Source organism: Arachis hypogaea, chromosome 20, assembly GCF_003086295.3.
Source record: "Arachis hypogaea cultivar Tifrunner chromosome 20, arahy.Tifrunner.gnm2.J5K5, whole genome shotgun sequence".
NCBI lineage: Eukaryota > Viridiplantae > Streptophyta > Magnoliopsida > Fabales > Fabaceae > Arachis > Arachis hypogaea.
The window spans coordinates 89,544,010-89,553,093 of NC_092055.1; the positions used below are offsets into that span (position 1 = coordinate 89,544,010).

The 9,084-nt window shown below is 40.6% G+C and overlaps 1 non-coding gene across 1 annotated transcript; it reads left to right on the plus strand.

The window, feature by feature from the left end:
- The first annotated feature begins 8,700 nt into the window (after positions 1 to 8,700).
- LOC112788181 (small nucleolar RNA R71) lies at positions 8,701 to 8,808 on the plus strand. The gene has a single exon (XR_003195557.1). It is a non-coding gene; the product is annotated as a small nucleolar RNA R71 (small nucleolar RNA).
- The last annotated feature ends 276 nt before the right edge of the window (positions 8,809 to 9,084 follow it).

Genomic DNA, 9,084 nt, shown 5'->3' on the forward strand with positions numbered 1-9,084 from the left:
ATGGTCCAAGATGCTCTGTCACAGCACGGCTATTCATCTGTCGGTTCTCGATCATACTGGAATAGGATCCATTGATCCTTTTGCGTCTGTCACTATGCCCAGCACTCGCGAGTTTGAAGCTCGTCACAGCCATCCCTTCCCAGATCCTACTCGGAATACCACAGACAAGGTTTAGACTTTCCGGATCTCAGGAATGGCCATCCATGGGTTCTAACTTATACCACGAAGATTCTAATATCTCAGACTCGGTCCCCTGTATTAGATATCTAAGAGATACCCATTCAATCTAAGGTAGAACAGAAGTGGTTGTAAGGCACGCGTTCATAAGTTGGGAATGATGATGATTGTCACGATCATCACATTCACATTGAAGTGCGAATGAATATCTTAGAAGCGAAATAAGTTTGTATTGAATAGAAAAACAGTAGTACTTTGCATTAATCCATGAGGAACAGCAGAGCTCCACACCTTAATCTATGGTGTGTAGAAACTCTACCGTTGAAAATACATAAGTGATGAAGGTTCAGGCATGGCCGAATGGCCAGCCCCCAAACGTGATCTAAAGATGAAACTAAAGATGTAAATACAGTAGTAAAAAGTCCTATTTATACTAAACTAGTTACTAGGGTTTACAGAAATGAGTAAATGATGCAGAAATCTACTTCTGGGGCCCACTTGGTGTGTGCTTGGGCTGAGCATTAAGCTTTACACGTGTAGAGGCTTCTCTTGGAGTTGAACGCCAGTTTGTAACCTGTTTCTGGCGTTTAACTCCACTTTGCAACCTGTTTCTGGAGTTTAACTCTAGAATGCAGCATGGAACTGGCGTTGAATGCCAGTTTGCGTCGTCTAAACTCGGGAAAAGTATAAACTATTATATATTTCTGGAAAGCCCTAGATGTCTACTTTCCAACGCAACTGAGAGCGCGCCATTTGGAGTTCTATAACTCCAGAAAATCCACTTTGAGTGCAGAGAGGTCAGAATCCAACAACATCTGCAGTCCTTTTTCAGCCTAAATCAGATTTTTGCTCAAGTCCCTCAATTTCTGCCAGAAATTACCTGAAATCACAGAAAAACACACAAACTCATAGTAAAGTCCAGAAATGTGAATTTTATTTAAAAACTAATATAAATATATTAAAAACTAAATAAATTATACTGAAAACTATGTAAAAATAATGCCAAAAAGCGTATAAATTATCCGCTCATCACAACACCAAACATAAATTGTTGCTTGTCCCCAAGCAACTGAAAATCAAATAGGATAAAAAGAAGAGAATATACTATAAATTCCAAAATATCAATGAAGCTTAGCTCCAATCAGATGAGCGGGACTTGTAGCTTTTTGCCTCTTGAATAGTTTTGGCATCTCACTTTATCCATTGAAGTTCAGAATGATTGGCATCTATAGGAACTCAGAATTCAGATAGTGTTATTGATTCTCCTAGTTCAGCATGTTAATTCTTAAACACAGCTACTTTATGAGTCTTGGCCGTGGCCCTAAGCACTTTGTTTTCCAGTATTACCACCGGATACATAAATGCCACATACACATAACTGGGTGAACCTTTTCAGATTGTGACTCAGCTTTGCTAAAGTCCCCAATTAGAGGTGTCCAGGGTTCTTAAGCACACTCTTCTTCTTTTTTTTTTGCTTTGGACCTTGACTTTAACCGCTTAGTCTCAAGTTTTCACTTGACACCTTCACGCCACAAGCACATGGTTAGGGACAGCTTGGTTTAGCCGCGTAGGCCAGGATTTTATTCCTCTAGGCCCTCCTATTGATGCGGGGAAAACTTGTCTCTCAACAAATCTCCCTTCGGAAAGTATACCGAATTGTCGTCAAGTAAAACTCACAATAGAGTGAGGTCGAATCCCACAGAGATTAAAGGATTAAGCAATCAATGGTTAATTGATTATCCTAGTTAGACGAATCAGATTGGAGTGATAAGCAACAAGAAATTGTAAATTGACAGAAAAGTAAAGAAAGCAATAGAGTGCAGAGAAGTAAAATGACAGGAAAAGTAAATATAAGAACTAAAAATAAAATGAACATTGGGATCAAGAGATATTGCAATCCTCCAGATCAAGTTCATTCTCATCTCTTCCTCAATCAATGCACTCATTGATCTCCTTGGCAATCTTAAGTGATCGAATTACAATTTCTTGTAATTCAATCTCTCAAATCTTGATCAATAGCCAATTCCTTGGTCAATTGCTCATGAGAAGAGATGAAGTATAGTCACTGATTATACCACATGCATTTCCCAAATCAAGTATTGAGAGGGTTATAGTCGCATACCCATCCAAACCCAATTTGGTCCAGCATGAGAAAGCATTTCTAGCTTGATCTCTTCATTCCTCTTCCAAGGTTCAAAAGAGATCCAAGTTTGAATAGCTTCTCTTCCAAGATAACTACTCAATTGGATGAAGATCGAAAGCTTTCAAGTAAAATCAAGAGGAAAGATCGAAGAAGAATAATAAGAACTACACTTAATCCATTGATTCACAATAGAGCTCTCTAACCCAATGTAAAGAGTTAGTTGATCATTGCTCTAAAAATAGAAAAGAAAGAAAGTGTAGAAGAGTAAAGATGAAGATAAAAACTGAAAATAAAACTTCAAATTCATAAATGAAAAGTACAAATAAAGAAAAGGAAAAGTGTGTGAGGGGAGGGAGTCCGAAGACCCCTCTTCAATCCCCCATTCCAGGATTCCCCCTCGTCTAGCCTAAGATGATTTCAATGTAAAAACTAAGACCTTTATATAGGCTCTCCTAAATTACAAAATGAAAGAAAATTACAATTAAATGAAAATTCCTATTCTAGATGCTTCTTGTGGCCTTGATTGGTTGACAATTGTGGGCTTGCTTGCTTGAGCTTTGAAGTGGGCTTGAGAGAGAAGTGAGTCAAGTTGAGGTCTAGGTGCTAAAGTTAGTGCCAAAGTTAGCCAAACTAACGCTACAAGTGTGGCGTTAGTGTTAAAGTTATTGTGGCTAACGTTGCACTTGCTGCCCAGTTGGTGTTTTTGGGGCATAAAGGATGCCTCTTGTTTGTGCTCCAATTTCATGCCCACTATAAAGTATTATATATCATTGGAAAGCTCTGAATGTCAGCTTTCTAACGCAACTGGAATCACCTCAATTGGACCTCTGTAACTCAAGTTATGCTCCTTTGAAGTGGACATGGTCGCTGGCATATATGCCAACGTTATTGGAAATGTTGATTGCCAATAACGCCAGCGATTTTCATGTTTCTGAAGCTCAAACTTAGTGTCCACCCCATACTATTATACATTTTTGGAAAGCCCTGGATGTCTACTTTCCAATGCCTTTGGAAGCGCATCATTTGGAGCTCTACAACTCGAGTTATACTTCTTGGAAGGTGAAGAGGTCAGTTGGCCACAATACAGGCTGATACCATGTTCATCATTGCACTTTCGGGGCAGGGTTTCTCCCTCAAATTTAGTGTCAACCATGTAGTGCCATATATGCTTGGAAAGCTCTGGAATCCTACTTTCCAATGCCACTAGAATCACCTCATTTGGAGTTTTGTGGCTCAAGTTATTCTTGTTTGAAGAAGGCATGGTCAAGCTGCCATGTGGGACTTTTGCCCACGTTAACTACCACGTTAACTAAGTTAACGTGGGAGTTAACGTGGCTCTTTGTGGCTTGTGTTGGCAACGTTAGTGACAATGTTTGGTGTCACTAACGTTGTCGACAACTTCTCTTCTTCACGTTAACTTCCACGTTAACTAAGTTAACGTGACTCCTTGGGGTTGTGTGGTTGCTTTCAACGTTAGTGACAATGCTGGGTGTCACTAACGTTGTCGACCACCCTTGCGTCTTCACGTTAGCTCCCACGTTAACCAAGTTAACGTGGGAGTTAACGTGGCATTGTGCACTTAGGCCAACGTTAGTGACAATATTGAATGTCACTAACGTTTGCTTCCTTTCCCCCTTTTAACGTTAGAGGCCACATTAACTAAGTTAACGTGGACTCTAACGTGGCCACTTATGAGCATTGGCCAACGTTAGTGATAATGTTAAGTGTCTCTAACGTTGGATCCATTTCCTTTCTTCAAAGTTAATGCCACTAACTTTTCTCACTAACGTTGTGGCTTTCCTTCCTTCCACGTTAGTGCCCACGTTAGTGTAACTAACGTAGCCACTAACGTGGCTCTTCTCTTCTTCTTTTGGCCTGAAATCAATCAAACAAAGTGCATCAAAGTCTTGCTCTTAATCATGGATCATGCATCATCCAATTTATCATATAATTCATGCAAAATCCTGATGAAATCATGTAAAATGCACAATGTATGCTTGAATCAAGATGTAAGTGAATATCCACCCAAAACTAGCTTATTTCCTAAGAAAATGCATGAAACTACCTTAAAAACAGTAAAGAAAAGGTCAATGAAACTGGCCAAAATGCCCTGGCATCACCTATCCACTGATGCTCAAAGCCTTGGATCCCTTTTATTACCCTTGCCTTTTGGTTTTAAGGGCTATTGCCTTTTTGCTCTTGCCTTTTGGTTTAAAGAGCTTTTGGCTTTTACTGCTTGCTTTTTCTTTTTCTTTTTCTCTTTTTTTTCGCATTTTTTTTCTGCAAGCTTTTGTATTCATTGCTTTTTTTTTGCTTCAAGAATCATTTTTATGATTTTTCAGATTATCAAATAACATGTCTCCTTTTTCCTTATTCTTCAAGAGCCAACATATTTAACATTCAGAAACATCAACTTCAAAAGACATGCACTATTCCAGCATTTATTCAAAAAACAAAAAGTATTATCACTACATCAAAACAATTAAACTAGTTTCAAGGATGAATTCGAAACCATGTACTTCTTGTTCTTTTGTAATTAAAACATTTTTCATTCACGAGAGGTGATGGATTCATATTCATAACTTTAAGGCATAGACACTTAGACACTAATGATCATGTAGTAAAGGCACAAACATAAATAACACATAAGGCTCAAAAACCGAAAAATAGAAAATAAATAGACAAGGAGATTAAGGAATGAGTCCACCTTAGTGAGGGTGGCGTCTTCCTCTCCTTGAAGAACCAATGGTGCTCTTTAGCTCCTCTATGTCTCTTCCTTGTCTTTCTTGCTCCTCCCTCATAGCTCTTTGATCTTCTCTAATTTCATGGAGGATGATGGAGTGCTCTTGATGCTCCACCTTTAGTTGTCCCATGTTGGAACTTAATTCTCCTAGGAAAGTGTTGATTTGCTCCCAATAATTCTGTGGAGGAAAGTGCATCCCCTGAGGCATCTCAGGGATTTCATGGTGAGGAATTTCCTCATGCTCATGTTGAGGTCCATGATCTCTTATTTGCTCCATCCTTTTCTTAGTGATGGGCTTGTCCTCTTCAATGAGGATGTCTCCCTCTATGTCAATTCTAGCCGAATTATAGAGGTGGAAAATGAGGTGAGGAAAGGCTAACCTTGCCTAAGTGGAGGACTTGTCAGCCACCTTGTAGAGTTCTTGAGGTATAATCTCATGAACTTCCACCTCTTCTCCAATCATGATACTATGGATCATGATGGCTCGGTCTATAGTAACTTCAAACCGGTTACTAGTAGGAATGATTGAGCGTTGAATGAACTCTAGCCATCCCCTAGCCACTGGTTTGAGGTCATGCCTTCTTAATTGAACCAGCTTGCCTCTTGAGTCAATTTTCCATTGAGCTCCTTCCTCACACATGTCTATGAGGACTTGGTCCAACCTTTGATCAAAGTTGACCCTTCTTGTGTAGGGGCGTGCGTTCTCTTCCATCATTGGCAAGTTGAACGCCAGCCTTACATTTTCCAGACTGAAATCTAAGTATTTTCCCCGAACCATGGTAAGCCAATGCTTTGGATTCGGGTTCACACTTTGATCATGGTTCCTAGTGATCCATGCATTTGCATAGAACTCTTGAACCATTAGGATCCCGACTTGTTGAATGGGGTTGGTGAGAACTTCCCAACCTCTTCTTTGGATTTCAAGTCGGATCTCCGGATACTCATTCTTCTTGAGCTTGAAAGGAACCTCAGGGATCACTTTCTTCTTGGCCACAACTTCATAGAAGTGGTCTTGATGGACCTTTGAGATGAATCTCTCCATCTCCCATGACTCAGAGGTGGAAGCAATTGCCTTCCCTTTCCTCTTTCTAGAGGTTTCTCTGGTCTTAGGTGCCATAAATGGTTATGGAAAAACAAAAAGCTATGCTTTTACCACACCTAACTTTAAGTGTTTGCTCGTCCCTGAGCAAAAGAAGAAAGAAGGTAGTAGAAGAAGAAGAAGAAAATGGAGGAGATGGAGGGTGAGGTGTTTTCGGCCAAGGTGAGAAGTTAGGGTTGTGTTGTGTGAAAATGAAGAAGGAATGAGGGGTTTATATAGGAGGGGGGAGGGTTAGGTTTCGGCCATTAGGGTTGGGTTTGGGATGGAAAATATTTTGAATTTGAAGGTAGGTGGGATTTATGGGGAAGAGAAGATGGATGTGAGTGGTGAGAAGAAGTGGTGGGGATCTTGTGGGGTCCACAGATCATGTGGAAATCCTGTGGGGTCCACAGATCCTGAGGTGTCAAGGATTTTTCATCCCTGCACCCTTTAGACGTGTAAAATGCCCTATACATGCAATCCTGGCGTTTAACGCCAGACTGCTTCCTGTTTCTGGCGTTAAACGCCACTTCCATGCTCTGTTCTGGCATTTAACGCCAGGTAGATGCATGTTTCTGGCGTTAAACGCCAGCTTGGTGCCTGTTTCTGGCGTTAAACGCCAGACAGATGCTTGTTTCTGGCATTTAAACGCCAAACTGTTCTCCTCCAGGGTGTGCTATTTTTCATTCTATTTTTCATTCTATTTTTTTATTTTTCAGTAGTTTTTGTGACTTCACATGATCATCAACCTAAAGAAAACACAAAATGACAATGGAAAATAAATAAATATAATTAGATAACATTGGGTTGCCTCCCAACAAGCACTTCTTTAATGTCAATAGCTTGACAGTGAGCTCTCATGGAGCCTCACAGATGTTCAGAGCATTGTTGGAACCTCCCAACACCAAACTTAGAGTTTGAATGTGGGGGTTCAACACCAAACATAGAGTTTGGTTGTGGCCTCCCAACACCAAACTTAGAGTTTGACTTTGGGGGCTTTGGTTGACTCTGTAGTGAGAGAAGCTTTTCATGCTTCCTCTCCATGGTTACAGAAGGAGATCCTTGAGTTTTAAACACAAGGTTGTCCTCATTCAGTTGAAGGATCAATTCTCCTCTGTCCACATCAATCACAGCTCTTGCTGTGGCAAGGAAGGGTCTTCCAAGGATGATGGATTCATCCTCATCCTTCCTAGTATCTAGGATTATGAAATCAGCAGGGATGTAAAGGCCTTCAACCTTTACTAATACATTCTCTACTTGTCCATAAGCCTGTTTTCTTGAGTTGTCTGCCATCTCCAGTGAGATTATGGCAGCTTGCACCTCAAAGATTCCCAGTTTCTCTATTACAGAGAGTGGCATGAGGTTTATCCCTGATCCAAGGTCACATAGAGCCTTCTCAAAGGTCATGGTGCCTATGGTACAAGGTATTAAGAACTTTCCAGGATCCTGTTTCTTCTAAGACAATGTCAGTTGATCCAGATCACTCAGTTCATTAATGAGCAAGGGAGGTTCATCTTCCCAAGTCTCATTACCAAATAATTTGGCATTCAGCTTCATGATTGCACCAAGGTACTTGGCAACTTGCTCTTCAGTGACATCTTCATTTTCTTCAGAAGAAGAATACTCATCAGAGCTCATAAATGGCATAAGGAGGTTCAAAGGAATCTCTATGGTCTCTAAATGAGCCTCAGATTCCTTTGGTTCCTCAGAGGAAAACTCCTTGTTGATCACTGGGCGTCCTAGGAGGACTTCCTTACTGGGATTCACGTCCTCTCCCTCCCTTGTAGGTTCGGCCATGATGATTAAATCAATGACCTTGCACTCTCTTTTTGGATTCTCTTCGTATTGCTTGGGAGAGTACTAGGAGGAGTTTCAGTGATTCTTTTACTCAGCTGGCCCACTTGTGCCTCCAAATTCCTAATGGAGGACCTTGTTTCATTCATGAAACTTAGAGTGGCCTTAGATAGATCAGAGACTATGTTTGCTAAGCTAGATGGATCCTGCTCAGAACTCTCTGTCTTTTGCTGAGTGGATGATGGAAAAGGCTTGCTATTGCTAAACCTGTTTCTTCCACCATTGTTAAAGCCTTGTTGAGGCTTTTGTTGGTCCTTCCATGAGAAATTTGGATGATTCCTCCATGAGGGATTATAGGTGTTTCCATAGGGTTCACCCATGTAATTCACCTCTGCTATTGCAGGGTTCTCAGGATCATAAGCTTCTTCTTCAGAAGATGCCTCTTTAGTACTGTTAGATGATTCCTTCAATCCATTCAGACTCTGAGAGATCATATTGACTTGCTGAGTTAATATATTATTCTGAGCCAATATGGCATTCAGAGTATCAATTTCAAGAACTCCCTTTCCTCATAGGCGTCCCATTATTCATAGGATTCCTTTCAGAAGTGTACATGAACTGGTTATTTGCAACCATGTCAATGAGTTCTTGAGCTTCTGCAGGCGTTTTCTTTAGGTGAATGGATCCACCTGCAGAATGGTCCAGTGACATCTTTGATAGCTCAGAAAGACCATCATAGAATATATCCAGGATGGTCCATTCTGAAAGCATGTCAGAAGGACACTTTTTAGTCAGTTCCTTGTATCTCTCCCAAGCTTCATAGAGGGATTCACCTTCTTTCTGTTTGAAGGTTTGAACATCCACTCTAAGCTTACTAAGCTTTTGAGTAGGAAAGAACTTGGCTAAGAAAGCCGTGACCAGCTTATCCCAAGAGTTCAGCCTATCTTTAGGTTGAGAGTCAAACCATATTCTAGCTCTGTCTCTTACAGCAAATGGGAAAAGCATAAGACTGTAGACCTCGGGATCAACCCCATTGGTCTTAACAGTATCACAGATCTGCAAGAATTCAGTTAAGAACTGTAAAGGATCTTCTGATGGAAGTCCATGAAACTTGCAATTCTGTTGCATCAGAGAAACTAATTGAGGTTT